General features: G+C 37.3%; 1 protein-coding gene across 4 annotated transcripts in view; it reads left to right on the top strand.

Moving 5' to 3' along the window:
• zdhhc7 (zinc finger DHHC-type palmitoyltransferase 7) overlaps positions 1–18789 on the top strand; it is a 63053-nt gene that overhangs the window by 8974 nt on the left and 35290 nt on the right. The window contains exon 2 of one of the 4 annotated variants that reach the window (XM_059993181.1): positions 4808–4927. The exons of 2 other annotated variants lie outside the window; for them this stretch is intronic. The gene's annotated coding sequence lies outside the window, so the exon portion shown is untranslated. Of the gene's footprint in view, positions 1–4807; positions 4928–13367; positions 13431–18789 lie in introns of those variants that run through there. One more of the 4 variants, XM_059993182.1, reaches the window with a different exon arrangement.

Genomic DNA, 18789 nt, shown 5'->3' with positions numbered 1-18789 from the left:
TTTTAAAAGGTTGAGTTAGGTCCAAGCCAAATAAAAGAAAGTAATCTTCATGAGTTTGTTGAGAACCTCTCTCACTGCTCTCCCTCTGATCTCTGTTGCCTTCTGACTCTTCAACCATGTGCCCACCCAGACTCCCTACCATAGCCACAAATCCTTCCTGGGAACTTGTCTTTGACACCATCTCATTCTACTTGACTTTCAGCTCCAGCCGTTTGCATTTTCCACCTATCACCTTTGAGCCTCGTGCTTCATTCCTCCTCTCCCCCCCCCCCCCCCACTTCCCCCAACCACCTGGCTTCATCTATCACCTTCTGGCTCAGAGGTTCCTACACTTATTTATGTCCGGGACCAATAGCATAAAGCAAGGGGTCTGCTTGTCCTCCTTCCCTCCCACTATCAGTTTATTTTGCCATCTTTCCCCCTTCTTCCCAGTACCGATGAAGAGTCTAGCCCAGGGGTTGGCAACCCGCAGCTCTGGAGCCGCGTGCGACTCTTTCATCTCTGTGCTGCAGCTCCCCGTGGTTTGTTAGTTTTTGAAATGTAATTCGAAATTTGAAGATTATGGTGGTCTTGTACAATCTAAATAAAACGTGGCGACCCCATTTCCTGGCACATCCGAACCAGCTCTCAATTAGCCACCGTTCCGGCTAAGGGAGATAGCCTACGGGGGTTTGTGAGTACGTGTCTTTTGGAGCATCCGCGCCCACGGGGGGGTGGGTTGAGGGAGGCTTTAAAGCAAGGCTGTTTAGTTTGAATAAAGTTATCTTTGACTGCAGTGTCGTTATTTTAGCGCTGCGTGTAGCACACCGCCACAACGTGTTTTTTATCGCTACTAATATACGTCACCACTGCCAATCCCTGACACCCGCCAGTGCGCGATTTCTTTTAATTTTTCGATCGAAGGTAGGCTAACTATGGAGTAACCTTCAACCCAACGTCTTTTTTTCGGAGTTCAAAATGTTTTTGTTGCATGCAGAAATGTAATTTCGTTTTCTCTGCAGTTCATCAATTTCATAAATGCAACACATTATAGTTTGTTTATACATAGCATAAAGGCAAAAAAAACCGTTGTATGCAGTGTTATTTCATTTTAAATGTCAAACGGGTTTTGTGGCTCCCAGTGTTTTCTCTTCTGTGGGAAATGGGTCCATATGGCTCTTTCAGTGGTAATGGTTGCCGACCCCTGGTCTAGCCCAAAAGATTGACTGTTCATTCATTTCCATAGATGTTCCTGACCTGAGTTTCTCCACCACTTCATGTGTGTTACCTCTGTTAAGTTGTTCATGTGTTTTGTTTGAAAGTGTTTGTTATTTCGTAGTTAAGTTTTTAAACCTGTTCATGAAGGTACTAAAAAGCCTATTTGGGTTTCAAAGTCATCTGTAACCTACCACAGGATAAGTGATATAGGGTTCAGAATTGGTACTCAAAAAAGCTTATTCATTTCACATCATTTCTCAACGATATGTCATTTAGTTATCTTCTGGATATGAATCTTATTTGGGCGCCATGGTAATATAGCAGTTAGTCTGATGCTATTTTAGCTCAGGGCATCAGAGTTAATTCCAGTGTCATCTGCAAGGAGTCTTTATATCCTCCCTGTGGAATGGATGGGTTATCTCCAGGTGCTCTGGTTTCTTCCACATTCCAAAGGTGTACAAGTTAGTAGGTTAATTGATCATTGTAAATAGTCCCATAATTAGTCTAGGGTTAAATCAGGGGAATTGCTCTGCGGTATAGCTCGAAGGGCCAGAAGGGTCTATTCTGTGCTGTATCTCAATGAATAAATTAATATATGCAAGTCCATTAATTTGGCTCAATAATGGGACAGTAGAACTTGGTTTGTGATGGCTACTTCTGTACTTGATGTCAATGGCATTCCTGGTGCCAAGTTATAAATCACAAGAAAGAAAGACTTGGCCAGCCATTTTGTCTGAGCAGGAAAGAATGTTTCTAAAATGTATATACCACTTTTATCAGTTGACAATAGCTGATCAATGTGACCAGCTGCTTGAAGGAATCTGGTCTTTCCCACTTGGGACTTTGCTTCTTTCAGTCTTGAGAGCCATATGCGTAGTGCACCCAAGGAACCATTGGCAGAAATTCCACTGGATTGCTTCTTTTCATCAATAATGTGATTATCAAACTAGAAATGGGAAACTTCACATTGTCCCTGCTGCACACAGAAACCTAAATAAGGAAGTGGAGATGTGGTGTGAATGGATGACTCCCCTGATAATACCTACAGTGAGATTAAAACAAAAATGAAATTGCTTTTATTCCAAAATGGTGCCACTGTAGCGGTGTGCTACAAACAGCGCTAAAATTACGACACGGAGTCGGTAACTGCAGTCGAAGGAAAAACTTTATTCGATATTTTGAATTCAGTTTCTTCATTTTTTACCAGTTGCTAACAAGACACTTAAAATCCTTTTCCTGTTGAGTATTTGATGTTGCACTGAATGGTTATTCATGTACTTTAGAAGTCCACAGCCAAGGAACAATGAAACAGGAAAAGAGGAAGAGAAATAAAATTGATTTCATAAATTATACTTGATTTTTGATGAACTCCTCAGCATCATGCGGTATACATTTTGCACTTCAAGGACAAAAACACACTCTACTCTTCGTGATTTAAAGGAGCACATTCGCAGTTGGTTCATTCATGCAGGACCTATAGGTTTCTATGTCAATAAAGGTAACTTGTGATATATTCAGAATTAAACCACAGGAACTACACACGTTAAAACAGGGAGTAATTTTATGAAACATGTTCCTATCTTGATAAAGGTTTCTGGGATCTTCATGTTGTGATGTTTTTTAATCATGAGAATCTCTGCTGTTGTGTAAAGCCTGAATGGGAATTCTCCAGTCAACAGAATGATAAATTTATGTAAAAGGACCTTTTTATTCAGTAATTCTTAGATGATTGTTGTATGGCCAGGTTGAAGTGAGACATTTAATGTTGGTCTTGTATAGACTAATTTCATTTTGTGAAGACTTTATAAGCATGGTTGTGGAGCTGCTATGTGTTGGCTCAAAGTCATTCTTGGCTTACTGGGTGCTCCCTGTGAGTCAGAAAATCACAGGGTCAAGGTCTACTCCACACAAATGCCTTGGAACCTTGCTGTTCTATCAAGCCAGATGAATATGCTATCTTTCAGATGAGCAGTTTGATATTGGTCTCTATTTGCTGTTCTGAAACCATGCTGAGTGAATGTTGGCTCCTGTGCTTCCTTACTCTGACAGTATTTTACCAAGTACTTTATCAACTGTTAAGTTCTCTTAGATACTCTGAGGTCATAAGTACTAAATAATTTTTCTCACCATATGATTGTATGATGGTAAAAGGATTTAAGAAGCTGTAAGTTTTAGATAATTATTTGACACATTTAAGATTTGACAATACTATAGGACAGCAAATGTTGCCTGTGCTTCACAGTTCCAAAAATGTAGGTTCAATTCTGACATCCCCTGTATAGAATGTGTTTGCATGGTACCCCTGTGACTCTTAAGGGTGGTTTCCCCTGGTACCACAGTCTTCTTTCATCCCAAAGACAAACTGTTCGGTATGTCATAAGCAAGATGCATTAATATGTGAAAGAATGGAAATAATAAATGAGAAAAATATCAGAAGATATGCTTATCACCCACTTTGACTCAACTCCAAGTTAATAAATATTTCTGTAACCACACCCACAGTTTATTGCCGGCGTTTAAATTCATTGCAGATTTATAAAGTTACTTTGCACAAACTTTTTGTTAAATTAGATTTAGGTCAGTTTTACCTACAAAATTTTGCTTTTGATTGTAAGTAGCCCCATCTACCTGTGTTGATCTAACAGAAGTTCTCTTCTGCCAGTTAACATAATTAAATATGATGAAAATTTGCTTATTTAATTTAAATAGTGTTGGCAGCTGAGTATCCAAAAGAAGCCAAGCTTTTTTGTAAGCTATTGAAATGCCTTTGCATTTGTCTAGTTGATCTTCAAAAGAGGATGTACAGCTATGAATTTTATTTCAATTCAGCTGATCTTTTGTGGCACAATTCTCATAAAATTCCAGAATTTTATGTTCATGTCAAATCCAGTTACTGCTGACAATACTTTAGTTACTGATATATTTTTCACTAACTTGATTATATTTATTTAAATAATTTGTCAGTTTGAAATTGCAAGTTGTAAGGTACACAGAAGTGGATAGAAGCTGTTGTTGTTCTTGGAGTCTCAAGGCTTCAAAAATTATTATTTGTAGGTTGAAGTAATAGTTGGTATTTGTCTTTAATGGTAATTAAAGTTAAATTGTAGCTGGTTACCTGGTTTTCTTCATTTTGCATAGTAGAGTTCATGTAAATATCGCTATTTTTATGGTTTGCAACAAAAGTGCCTTGCAGTACAGTGCTTTTATGCCCACAGATAAGGAAAATTCCGTTCCAATTTTTAGATACGAGTTAACCAATGAGATAATTATTCAAATTATTCAGTATCAAGAGAAACTTCCAGAATCATAGTTTCTACAGCAACCAGGAAAACACACTGAACTGGCATATACATATTATGACCATTAGGAAGTTATATAAACAATTATGTAAAATACAAGCAAACAATTGTTAAACTGCAAAGAAAACATCAATTAAACAGTTGGATCCAATAGTGGTAGCAGAACTATACAAAACATTCTAAATGTGGGCACATGAAGTTTTCTACAGCTGCAACATGGCTTCCTGATCTTTATACTCAGTGCCCATCTGATGCTGAATTATGTTCACTGCCATCTCTATTACCCTGACTACTTGTGCCGCCACTTTCAGGGGTCCATTTGACTGGAGGAAGGAGTGGAAGTTGCCCACGAGCATAAGAGTCTAAAGTACTCAGACCTGGCAGCTGAGTGTAAGGAAGTTGGCTGGAGGACCATTATCTACCCTGTGGAGGTAGGATGCTGGCACTTTGTTGACAAGGTTACTCCATGAAATGGCAGTGACTGGAGCGAGGTTCAGGAAGGCCACTGGAGAGATGGCTGAAGAGGGAGAAAAAGGCAGACTTTGGCTGTGGCTGAACAGGAAGTACAGTAATTGGAGGGAGATGTCCCTGTCATTGCTCCGTCACCAGGAGATGTACCAGCGCTAAGGCAGCGAAACATCGATGAATGGTGGTCTCTGGCTGATGACCCTGCAGCTGACCTAAGGGCACTGTAGGAAGTGTGGCAGGCAGCAAAGCTGAGCAGGAACCACCTTCCTGTAAATCTCATTGAACCTCCCAAAGTGTAATACTTCACACTTGTTCAGATTGAATTCCAATTATCCTTTCTTTGCTCACATTGTCAGCTGGTGTATAACCTGCTGAATCCTTTGACAACTTACTTCATTATTCAAAACTGTCAATTTTCGTGTCATCTGCAAACTTAACAATCAGCTTACCTTTGTTTTCATCCAAGTGTTACTGACAACAGAGAATTCATCCTCTCATCCTTGAGGAACAACACACTTACAGACAGAGTAACACCTTTCCACCACTACCTTCTGGATTCAAAACTTGCTTGTCCAATCTACCAAATCGCTGTGGATCTCATGTGCCCTAAAGTTCTGGATCAGCTTACCATGAGGAACCTTGCAGAAAACTTTACTAAAGTCCATATATACAACATCTAACTAACCAGCCAGTGGTGTAGTGGCATCAGCATCGGACTTCAAGGCAAATGGTCCTGAGTTCAAACCTGGTCACTCACTTTCTATCCGTGCTTGGTTGAGCATTGAGCTAGCAACTCGCCCTTGTATAAAGCAGTCAAATGCTACAGAAACAGAAAAAAAATGCTGCCTGATGCACCACAAGGAGCGAAAAGGAACAACATATATAGAACATTTAACTGCTCTACCTTCATTAACGTTGTCATCCCCTCAAACAACCCAAACTTCACCCAACTGCATATTCAGTATATACATTTTCCATACCACTGAAGTAAGGCAGATCGGTTTATAATTTTCTGACTTGTCTTTAAGAAACAACATTTGCTAATCTCTAATCCTCTCCAACCTCGTCAGTGGCTAATGAAGATACACCGATCGTTGTTAAGGATGCAGCAATCTCCTTTCTCACCTCTCAATAATCTGGGAAGATCCTATCCAGCTCTTCACGAGTCCCAATAACATGCCCTCCTTGCTTTCAATATCAGCATACTTCTCCCTAATTTCACTCTCCTCCATGTCCTTTTCAATGATGAATACTGATGGTTAGCACTCCTTTTGTAGTTTAGTCACTTCCTCTGGCTCCAGGCATACATTCCCTCTGTTTGTCCTTGAGTTTTCCTTTGACTTTGCTCACCAAGGACATTTGAAGTTCTGTCATTTTTATGTTCCTCATAACTTTGTCCGATTTCATGATGGGCTGTTTTTTATTACTGTCCTTACCCAATCACCATTGCAAATGTAGCCGTCTGAAACTTGTTATTGATCTGTTTTAGGGAGAAATACCAAGTAACAAATATTAATCAAGACCAGGACACCAGTGTTAATTCAGACCTGAATGAAATACTGATCTAGAATGGCTTGACATGTTATGGTTAAAACAAAACATTAGCATATAATCCAGAATTAAAATATTGCCATATGATTTTGAAAATTTCACTTGGATACTGAATGCAGAATTTGAAATGCGTAGAAAAAGATAAAGACACTTTTTATTTATTAATGATTTAGAATAAAGAGATATAGTTGTAGGAATATCAGTGATAGAGCCAAAGACAAGCTAATATACTTCTGATGCTGTGGTTTATCACTAGTGCTGATGATTGGAGGCAAAACTGTTTCAACATTGCAGAATTAGATGGCTGCTGGATGGTTGAAAGTGTAGAAGGTAAAGGTGTATCAGAAAATCATGAGCACTTCAAATGAGATATATTGACCATGTGGAGGATGCCCATCATAGAAGCTGGTTCAATGTTTTTTCTTCTTTCTCTTTCTTTTGTATTTTCACAGTTTGTTGTCTTTTGCACACTGGTTATCCACCCTGTTGATGTAGTCTTTCAATGATTTTTTTATGGTTATTGGATTTATTGAGTATGCCGACAATAAAATGAATTTCAGGGTTGTAAATGGTGTCATATATGTTCTTTGATGATAAATATACTTCGAACTTTAAACTTTGGTTGGGAAGAGTGGCTCTTTTTTATAAAGTAATTTCGGTGTAGGTTGTAATTCTCTGTAGGTGGCATTTATAAAACACTCATGGCTTGATGCTCTAATTGCTCTTTTACATTAAAGTTCTATCACAACATAATTTTGGGCACTGAATAGTGATAACTATTTGCAGTACAATCATAAATGATTGCTTTTAGGAATTTAAATTTGTCTGTTGAGATTCATTGAAGCTATATTACAGATGGGTTTAGACTATCATATAAGCAGGATGTATGGCTTTTGAAGCATAGTGTAAGAGTGATGCAATTTTAGTAATCATTTAGTTAAATGATAATAGCTATGTTACACAAACAGCTGAGAAACTGTTGTTTGTATAGTATAGCTATTGTTATCATGCAAGAAATGCTGATGCTGGAAATCTTGAGCAGCACATAGAAAATGTTGGAGGAACTCAACAAGTCAGGTATCATGCAGTGGAGGGGAATAAATAGCAGACATTTCAGGCTGAGACCCTGCAGCATGACGGATGGAAGTCCTCGGCCCAAGAGATCTACTGTTTACTCCTTTTCATAGATATTGCCTGACTTGCTGAGTTCCTGCAGCATTTTGTGTGTATTGCAAAAGATTTTACATCTTCATGTTCGTACGATATAATGTTTGGCATGATTTTTCCATGCAATATTTTTGTAATTTACCTGTAATGACTATAAAGCTTTTAGATTTTTTCCATAATCCAATTCCAGAAATAATTATAACCAAGTGAACAGTAATCTATTAAGATCGAACTGACACAGGTGTTATTGATCTGAGTGGGGACTTGATCAGGGAAGAAAGGATGGAGTTAAGTTAGGAAGAAAATACAGTTGCAAGAAAAAGTTTGTAAACACTCTGCAATTCAATAGGTACATTTAATATCAGAGAAATGCAAACAATATGCATCCTGAAATTCTTTTTCTTTGCAAACATCCATGAAAACAGAGAAGTGCCCCGAAGAATGAATGAGTTAAAATGTTAGAACCCCAAAGCTTCCCCCCCCCCACATACAAGCAGCAGCAAGGCAACGATCCCCCTCCACCCCTTTCACCAGCAAAACTTATCCTCCCCTCCTCCCCCCCCAAACAGATCTTTCTTGAGAAGAGCAGGCTCTGTCAGTAACTTGACTGTGTGTCTTTTTTATAGAATAGGGCACCTCTACAACCCACACCTCAAGTATCTCATTGATTGCAGCATCTGACTCCAAAAAGCGTTTGTAGAAGGCATTACCCTTGAACCTGGACTGTGATTGTGTAAATGATGTACTCAGGATTGATGAGAAGTAGTACAGTTGTTTAGGGAAGATTGTGTTTGTCTCTTGTTGAGACTTAGATGAAGTTCAGACCACATTTTATGAGTAATTAATGTAGTAGACCATGTAAGTATAAATGGTTCACAAACTGTTTCTTGCAGTTGTAGTTTGGTTGTGCTGAATCAGTATGTTCTCTCAGGTAGTCCTGCTTGTAGATTTTCATGTTCAAGTTTAGTTTCATTTTTATAAATTTTTTCTGATAATTATTCAATTTAAGTTTCGGTATTTTCCCTTCAATATCTCCTAATAAAAATAACATTGGACTATGTGGGAGTTGTACTCCAGTAATTTGTTCCAATAAAAGTCTTAAATTTATCCAAAATGGTTGAATTTTAAAACAAGACCAGGTAGAATGTAAAAAAAGTACCAATATCTTGATTACATCGAAAACATTAGTCAGACATATTTGAATTTAATCTATTTATTTTCTGTTGTGTTATATATAATTGATGTAAAAAATTATATTTTATTAATCTAAGTCGAACATTTATTGTATTTATCATACTATCAGAACATAATCTTGACCAACTTTTTCCATCAATTTTAACATTCAAATCAGATTCCCGTTTTTGTCTTGATTTATGAATTCCAGATTCAATTGTCTGTTCTTGAATCAAATTGTACATACAAGATGTAAATTTTTTAATTTTTCCTTTTTGAATTAATATTTCTATTTCACTAGGTTTTGGTATTAACATTGTTTGACCCAGCTTTTCTCGTAAATAAGCCTTTAATTGAAAATAACAGAAAAGAGTGTTGTTTGATATTTTTTATTTATAAAAAATTTATAAAAATTGCATTGGCAGTAGCTAAAAAAGTTATCGCAGTTACTTGGAAATCTGATTTATATTTAACTATGGATCGTTGGAATAATGAAATATATAGTTGTATTCCTGAAGTTGTATTCCACTTGAAAAAATTACGTATAATCTAAGAAATGAATATGATATATTTTTGAAAATTTGGCTCCCATACATACAAAAGATGGGATTAAATATATAGGTCCTTTGAAGATAAAATTGTAAAGTAATTGGGGAAAGTAAAAATAAATATTAAAATTATTTTGAACTCCATGGAGCATGTGGGGACCCTCCGATATCCAGGCAATCTTTTTTCTTCCTTCTTTCTTTCTTTTTTTTCTTTCTTTAGATAAGGGTTAAGGGGAGGGGGGAGGATCAATATTATTTTTCTTTTTTTTTCATTACATTTATTCTTTGTAATTTTCTAAAAATGTAATAAATAAATAAAGTTTATTTTCATTCAACTGTATACATATATACAGCAAATTGAAGCAATATTCCTCAAGGACCAAGGTGCAAAACACAATACACACATCACATGCAGCACATAAAATATTAGCACAATAATAGAAGAAAATATTCTGTAGATGTACAAGTTGATAAAGTACATGATTTGTAGCAGAAGATAGAAAGTACTGTGCAGGATTGAGATGCTGTAAAGCTGGAAACTCAAGAGAAAAGGTCCATATACAACTTCTTAACTTGTCAACTCTGTCCTCCAAAGGGGTCATGCTCTCCGCTTTGAATTGGGTGGCAGGGGTATGTTGGTTCAAGTTCTACTATAGAGACCATTTGAATTATGCAGTGCAGGAGGAGGCCAGTCAGGTGGTTATGAGCCAACACATGCATATACGCTCAGTGGCCACCTTATTATGTACACTTGTACACCTGCTTGTCAATGCAGCAATCATGTGGCAGCAACTCCAAACATGAAAACAAGCAGATATAGTTAAGCGGTTCAGTTGTCCAGACCAAACATCAGAATAGGGAAGAAATGTGATCTAAGTGACTTTGACCTCGGCATGATTGTTGGTGCCAGGTCAGGTAGTTTGAGTATCTCAGAAACCTCTGGTCACCTGGGATTTTCACGCACAGCAGCCTCGTGAGTTTACAGAAAATTGGTTGAAAAATGAAAATGAACGAAAATGCCTTGATAATGAGATAGGTCAGAGGAGAATGGCTGGGCTGGTTCAAGCTGACAAGAAGGTGTCAGTAACTTAAAAAAACACGTGTTACAACAATGATATGCAGCAGAACATCTCTGAATAAGCATGTTGAACCTTGAAGTGGAAGGGCTACTGCAACAAACGTACACTCTGTGGTCCCGTTATTAGGTACAGGAGGTACCACTGTGTGTATTTTTGTCCCACTTGCCAACTTTTCCACTCATACCCTTGTTTTTATTTTGAATATTCACCCTTTTTTATGTTTCTGATAAATTTTCTTTCATCACCTTTCAGGTGTGAATTTGCTTTTAAAAAATAGATTGGTTCATTCTACAGTCACTTTACTAATTGCAAGGAAAGGAACCAAATCAGATAATAAATATGTAGTGAGCAAAATCGTTCAAAAATGCTGTGGTACTGAACATTGTTTTCAATCTTGTGCCTTGGATTTGCAAGCAGTACAGTTTATACACTGGGCAACATGAAACGGACTATGTTTTACAAAATAAAGAAATAGGCTGATTGTAAAGAGTGTAAATAAGAGTTTTTAAATTTTCATTAAATAATTAGATGTATTTATTTCATGTGCATCAAAATATACAGGGAAATGCATTGTTTGCGTGAACAACCAACCCATCCTGAGGATGTGGATGGGCAGCCTGCAAGTGTGGCTACACAGTCCTGTGCCAACATTGCATGCACACAAGTTTCAGCAGAACGACAAACAGCCAACATAAATGCCAGCAAAATTAACAGCAGCAGCAGCAAAATATGCCCTTTTTCCACCCACCACACACACACATCCAATCCCAGGACAGGCTGCCTCCGGACTTACCAACCTAGGGGCCTTCTCAGTCTCGCTGACCTCAGGCTTCGCTTCTCTACTTGCTCACCTCTGGGATTTGACCTCAGGACTCGCCAAAAATGCCTGAGATCTTGGATCTTTGTCCTTGGGGATTCACTGGCCTCTGGCCTAGGAGTGCTCTGTCCTGAACACCGACCCCCAGCTCCCTTCTCTGACTCTCCATTAATGTCCTTGATCGCTCAATCCCCTCATCCATGTTCCCAAAAACCATCCCTACCAATCCAAAAAAAAGTTTGACCCACGAACCTAGCAGATATCTGCAGCTCAACCCCATCAGTTGCAAGATGCTTGTCTTGCAAATAGGAACTCCATTACAACGACACAGTGTACTGCAGGTTGTAGTTTTTAGTTAGCCAGTGGCATGTTTAGGTTGTCCTGCTAGCGAAAAAAGTAGACTTTGATCTTTTGGCCTTCTCATTGTCAATAAATTGCAAGTGAATTTGATTGAATCAACCATTTTCTGTCAATTATTTTTTCACAGAATAATGATTAAAAAATGAAAGAGTAATTTAACACCAAAAATCACTGTTTTATTCGTTCCATCTGGCTTTGACCTTGTGTTTGGAAATCATCCAACTGCATAAAATTGGCTTAGCTTTCCTTGTAAAATATTTAGAACAGTTTTTAGCTAGTGCATACAATTTTCTAATGGTATTAATCCAAATTATCAACAGGAATGATTCTAAATTCTAACGAGTGAAGAAACATATTTCTTTGAACATATGTTCACCTTGAATGGACTAATCAATATTCATCAGTATTATTAATGTGTCAATCATTATTACAATATTAAATTCTGATTTATTGTCATGGGCATGCATACCCAAGGTATAAATACCATGAAAATGAGCTTTTCGCAGCAGCACAACTATGAAAAAAACATAAATTGACATAAACATATTTTACTATAAATTATTCATAATGCCACAGCCAAATAAAATAAGCATAATATCATTAGTGCTAGTTGAGTGAAATACACTATAGAGTAGTACTAGGATTTTTCAGGTCATTCAGGAACTTGATGGCAGTGGGGGAAGAAGCTGTTCCTGAGGTGTGGGTCTTCAGGCTTCTATACCTTCTGCCTCATGGCAGCACTGAGAAGAAGGTGTAATCCAGATGGTAGATGTCCTTAGTGATAGATGTTACCTTCCTAAGACATTCCCCCTTACAAATGTTCGCACTGAGAGAGAGAGCTGTACCGCATTGCTCTGTAACCTCTCGCATTCCTGTGCATTACAGTTTCCATATCTGACTGTGATCCAACCAATCAGAATACTTTCTACTATAAGTTTATAGAAGTTTGTCAAACCCTTTGAATCTCCTTAAACCTCTAAGAAAGTAGAGACACCGATATGATTTCTTCATGGTTGCATCTTGGCACTCGGTCCAGGATAAATCCTTCGAGATATTGACACCTAGGAGCTTGAAGGGAGTAAAAGGCATTTTTTTTAATCAGTTGTTCATGATAAGATACTTTGAGGATGTTAAATCACTTGATGGAGCAATTCCATCACGTTTCAACATTGGGAGATTGAGATGGGGAATGCTGTTGAAACAAGATACGCACTGGTATTCAAGATGCTACTGCAGGAAAAAAACACCGGGGACTTGCCATGGGGCATCATGGTTTTCTGTCATTTACTGAGATGTCTAATTATATTCTGGATCTCTGCACATGAAATAATTAGTCAACCTGAAAACGTAACTTATTAAATTATATTTTTATGAATATATGTGCATTCGGCCCTCCCTATCCGCAGGTTCCGCATGCGTGGACTCAACGACCCATGGATCAGGAAAACCCAGAAGTTGAGCATTGTTCGCCTCACGTCTCATTCATTCGCTGCTTGTGTTGTGAGCAAGAGGAAGGAGTTTAAGGCTAGTAAGGGATGGTTGGATAGCTATGTAAAGCGCTACAGCCTCAAGAACTGAAAGATCATGGGAGAATCGGGACTGGCTGATGCCAAAGCGGCATTATAAGTAATCTAGAGATGATTTAAAGTATACGTAAGGATGTGTGCAGGTTATATGCAAATACTATGCCACTTGATCATCCACGTTTTTTGGCATCTGCTGGAGGGTCCTGGAACCAATCCCCTGCAGATAAGGAGAGCCGACTGTATAGGTAGTATCTCAAATAAAAAGTTGTCTGATATTATTTCAATTTAATGATACTGAAATGGATGCAATGTTTGATTGGGTTTTTTGACTATAAGTGTTTTCAACTAATTTTGTTTGTTTTTTGGTTGAATTTTTATGTTAGAGAACCAAGCAGAAAGCCATAGAATTTCAAATTTAAGTAATATTAGGTAATGCCTGCATATCTGGATTGATGTGTAATCTTGGAAAAAGGTATAGGGCTTGATGAATTTTTTAGCTTAAATTTATTATTAATTTATTAATAGAAACGAGCTATTTTGTCCTTTTAACCATTTTCTGTTTTTTTTCTTAGATCTTTATTGATAGATCTATCAACTTTTATAGATCTTCCTATAAAATTTATATCAAAAAATCTTTGTTTTAACATTTATAGTTTAATTTGACAAGTTTTGGAGAAACAAATATTAGATTTCACTATTATTTTGTATGTTGTACTATTCTCAATGATATATTAGTCAAGTTAATATAACTTGTCCTCCCTATTTAGCCCCAAGTCTTGATAGAATTTGTACTAAATCTCCTTCTAATATTTAATTCCTGACATTCATCAAAGCTGATGTCCTTCAGATGATCAAAGAATGTAGTGTAGTTTTTCAAAGCTTATTAATTTACTGTATGATATAGCAATTTATGTAATAAATTTGGTAAGGTTGCAAATTATAAGTGTCAAGCAATGCAGTACAGTAAGAGACACATTGCATATCTTACAAAATGTCATAGTTTATTTTATGTTTTTTTTAAGTGAGACATAGCATAGAGTAGGCCCTTCAGGCCCTTTGAGCCTGGCTGCCCAGCAACCTCCATTTTAACCTTGACCTAATGACAGAACAATTTACAATACCAATTAACCAACCAACCAGCCCGTCTTTGGAATGTGGGAGGAAACCGGAGCACTCGGAGGAAACCCACCCGGTCATGGGGATAGTTCTGTTATTTTGTTCATTTTTTCATTTACTGTTAAAGAGAATTTGCCCAGGAGTTCTTGTCTTTCAGTGATGTCATGAATGGGAATAGCTGTGTACAATTCTCAATTCACCTCATCATTTAAAAAGCAGCTTACTGAAGAGTGGATCCTGAGACCCTCCCGAGTGTGTATCGAAGGGGCAGGGCCTGGGTCTGTGTGAGGAGCGAGCTGATATGGCTGATTTAAGCACCAGGCCAAATTTGAAAAGGTCGGGATGTCAGAGTCGCAGTCAAGGGATAAGCTGGTGTTGAGCTTGCTGCTTGGCAAGGTTTACTTGTCTCTGCGGTGAATTGAGGCTGTGGCCTGCAACTAACAGGCTCCTTGACCAGCTGCAGTGATGACTGGCTTTGCGGCTGTGAACTCACTTTCGTGAACTTTAGTTCTGAATGTTATTTGCTTACACTTTACTGATGCATGATTTGTTCTTTTTTTACACTTTGTGTGTTTGACAGACTTTTAATGGGATCTATTGGGTTTATTTGTTTTGTGGCTGTCTGTAAGGAGACCAATCTCAAGGTTATATATAGTATACATACTTGAATAATAAATGTACTGTCAACTTTGAGATTGTACTTGCAGTGCCTGCTCCAATATTTGATCATAAATTTCAAAAGAAGATAAATATCATGACCTTAAATCATGACTGTTTGCTGCACGTAGAATTGTATCCAGTCAGAATACTCCAAATTTAATAATTGAACTGTCAATGGCCTTTTGTTCAGAGTAGTTGTATTTTCACTGAGTAGTTGTATTTTGTTGGCTTAAGCAATTGCAATTTCTCTGTAGTAGAAAAATTAATTTAACACTTGTTGCAAGATTTAGCTACATAAAGTAACACAATATCTCACTCGTAAAGCCATTGCATTTGCTAGATTAATATGAAAATGTGGTATGACAATCCTACCTCCTACCTTTAATAGATTAGGCTGCAGTCAATCAGGAATTAAAGAGCATAATGTATTTCATATTGATATATATTGAACTTTACTCATGCTGAGTTATCTTACAAAATGTGTGTACAGGCAGACCCCGGGTTATGAAGGAGTTCCATTTATTCTAGCCCAGAATAGGACCCGGGGCCTTAAAGAAATGATGTTGAAGTGACCTTGGGTTCAGTTTTTTTTTACTATGGATTTAGATATATGATCATACATGCATCTTGGTAGTTGGTTGGTTCTTTTCTGTGCGGTTTTCGGAATCAGAATGATGTTTAGCATCACTGGCATGTGACGCAAAATATGTCAACTTAGCAGCAGCACTTCAATGCAATACATAATCTAGATGATTATGTATATATAATCATGAATACAATACATAATTATGATGAAATGGAATTGAGAATTTCTGCTGTAGAATATAGCAAGATGAAGGTTGAGTGGTGAGCATTTTGTTTTCCAGTATGGAAAATAGATCCAGACAAGTACTGTCAAGGAGTGATTTATAAGAATTGGAAGGTACATTTTAAATGTTAAGCTTTTCAGCGTAAGTAGGAATGTGAAGCAAGACTGCTTTCACCTACAATAAAATGGAACAATTGAGAATGGAATAATGGAATAAACAAATTTGGACTTTCCTAAAATGAATCAGCTGAGTCATTGCTCTTCTCAAAGCTAACTGAGCACACCAACCCTGAATACTACCAGGTGGAGCAGAATCTAAGTGGTGAGTGAGCTTTGGCTGATATCCCCAGCTCACCTCTCCTCATAGACTTTTAAAGCTCCTTTCTGGAAAGCACTATAAGGCTATTAAAGCAAAAACGTCACACCGTCTTAAAAGTTTCTTCCCCAAGGCAGTTGATCTAATCATAAAAGTTTCCCTGTGACAACAATGCACTGTAGACACTTTAAATCACTTTTTATAATGCTGTTTACATTGTAATTACATGCTGGTACTTGTGTTTGTGCACATTTTATTCTATATCCATCCTTTAACCTCTAACTTTACTTTTTTTTAATCTTTATTCTTCATTGAATGTCTTTTTTTTGTTGCATGTTGTGCTGTGGCCAGCACACCACAGCAAATTCATAATACACGTCAATGGATATGCCAAATAAAGTTGATGCTTTATTCTCAACAATTTTTAAATGTTTGGTGTAGTTAGAGATATCGTAGTAAAGTACAATTGGAAAAAGCTTGCTAAAGTATTAATGAGATATATATTTTACTCAAACATTAAAGAACCAACATATAATTATTCTTTTTGTAAGACATGGTGGCTGTTCCTGGCATAAAGCTGTAATGTGGATACAAGGTGTATCTGGACTTTCTTAAGTAAGTTACTGTTCTGCCCCCAGACCCTGATGAATCCAGTTGCAGAACAGATAGATTGATGCATGGCATCTGACTAATGGCTTGTTTTGCTTCGGGAACATCAAAGTGTCAAGGTGCAATGAAAGTTAACCTTATTAATGGATAGATCAGATTCAAGCCAAATTAAATATGGTAGATTTATTTCCCTGAAGGATTTTATGAAAATTAGTCTAAAATATATTAGCCTTTTGTCCATAGTTTAATTGAGAATTGTCTGTGATGTACACCTCGCAGTTTACTGTTTCACATATTTCCTGAAGTTGGGATAAATTAAGAGGTTGAGTGCTACCACATCTGACCATCTGCTCTGCAGCTGGATTCTACAAAGAGTCCAGGGATGATATTGAACTAAGGGATCAGGTGCCCTTTCTTATTTGGCTCTTCAGCTTTATTCCAGCTCCATGCCATAATAAGCACCTTGACTAGACCAACTTCTACCTAATCCATGCCTTTATATCCACCTTCCTGACCCCAGAACATTAGCTTTAACAAAACATTGTTGCAGGAAGATCAAAGTTCTCAAGGACTTTATAAAGGCAGCGCTTCTCAGACAGTCAGCCTGTTGACTTTCAGCCAGTGTCCACAGCTTGAAAACCATATTTGTCTCCTGTGAAGGGACTCTTTGTCTCTCCACCGAAAGGAAACAAGACTAGTTGGATGAGAATGACCAAGAATCTAAGGAATTAATCAACTACAAATGTGAGGCATTCGGCGATTGGATTGGGGAAAGAGAAGCCATCTTACAGACAGCTGAATCCAAAAGTCCAGCAAGAATTCTGTGCTGGATGGAGAAAATTCCGAGGATTTGTAACGCACTAGCAGTCAGGGCACATGTTTGACATACACAGCATGAAGGTTATTTCCAGTCTGTTCACCCAATATTTCACATAGAGCGAAGAGATATGTGTGCATTAGGGACAAAGAGGAAGTTAATTCGAAGATCTCATTTACCTTAACTCCACCCAGATTTGAGCACACATAATAACTTATTTTTTCTACCCTTTGCTGCAACTACTGTCAGATAAGATGCTGTAGAAACCATGGAGACACAAAAGACTGCAACAGCTAGGATCTGGAACAATAAAAAAAAATTGCTGGAGTTAAGTCAGTGTGTTAGGCAGCATATATGGAAAGAAATGGACCGCTGATGTTTCTGGTCAAGACCTTGATTTGGACTGGACATACAAAAAAAGTAGTGCTTCTTTGATCCTAAGAGGCTGCTTTGCATCCAGTCATCTCTTTTGTTGGCTTCAGTGTAACTTTAAACTCTAAAAAGACTCTAGGCAACCAACATTTGCATTTTATTTTCTAATCTCAACACTTGACTTGGAGCCAACTGTTCCATCAGCTGTTTTCTCACATTAAAAATTTAACTATTGTCGTGGATGTGTTCCTAATTACATAGACACAGCGGCATATCTCTTGTTTTGTTGGCTGAAGGGACAAAAACATTAGTCTTATAATATTAAAAGGTTTTAGGATTGGTTATTAATGCTATATTAGATGCAATTCAGTCTGAATAGACTGTCAATACATACTGTATTTTTAAATTGAATATTTTTCATGAGTAGTTATTTTTATTCTAGGCAATATTCCAGTTGTATTACAAATATTGTTATGTACAGTTAAAGAAAGAAATCTATAAGAGATGCAGCTTTCATCTTTGTCATCCTGAAACCTTAATGAGATTAAAGAACATGACTGATTTCTTTAACTGAGGGAAATGATAGATTGGATAGGGGTTGGCATATGCACTCAAAGCACAAGGAAAAGGAAAGTCAATAATACTTCCTGCTCTGAATGGATAATTAATCATTTACAATTTTTTCCATTGCCCAAATATTTAGATTTCATTTGAGCTTGATGACTAAATTTCATGCAACTTATTGAAATTTGACAGGAATAAAAAACCAGTTCTAGTTATTATTTTCAATTTTTTCCAATGTATTTGTGGGCACTTTTAACAAGGGTATAAAACTGAACTGTGGTACGTATTTATTTTGTGTCATTAATTACGTAAAATGGCCTGAGCCACTTTGCAGAACTGTTA

Source organism: Hypanus sabinus, chromosome 17 (genome assembly GCF_030144855.1).
Source record: "Hypanus sabinus isolate sHypSab1 chromosome 17, sHypSab1.hap1, whole genome shotgun sequence".
Taxonomy (NCBI): Eukaryota; Metazoa; Chordata; class Chondrichthyes; order Myliobatiformes; family Dasyatidae; genus Hypanus; species Hypanus sabinus.
Note: the sequence above shows the minus strand (reverse complement) of the source record. Positions and strands in the feature narration are given on the sequence as shown.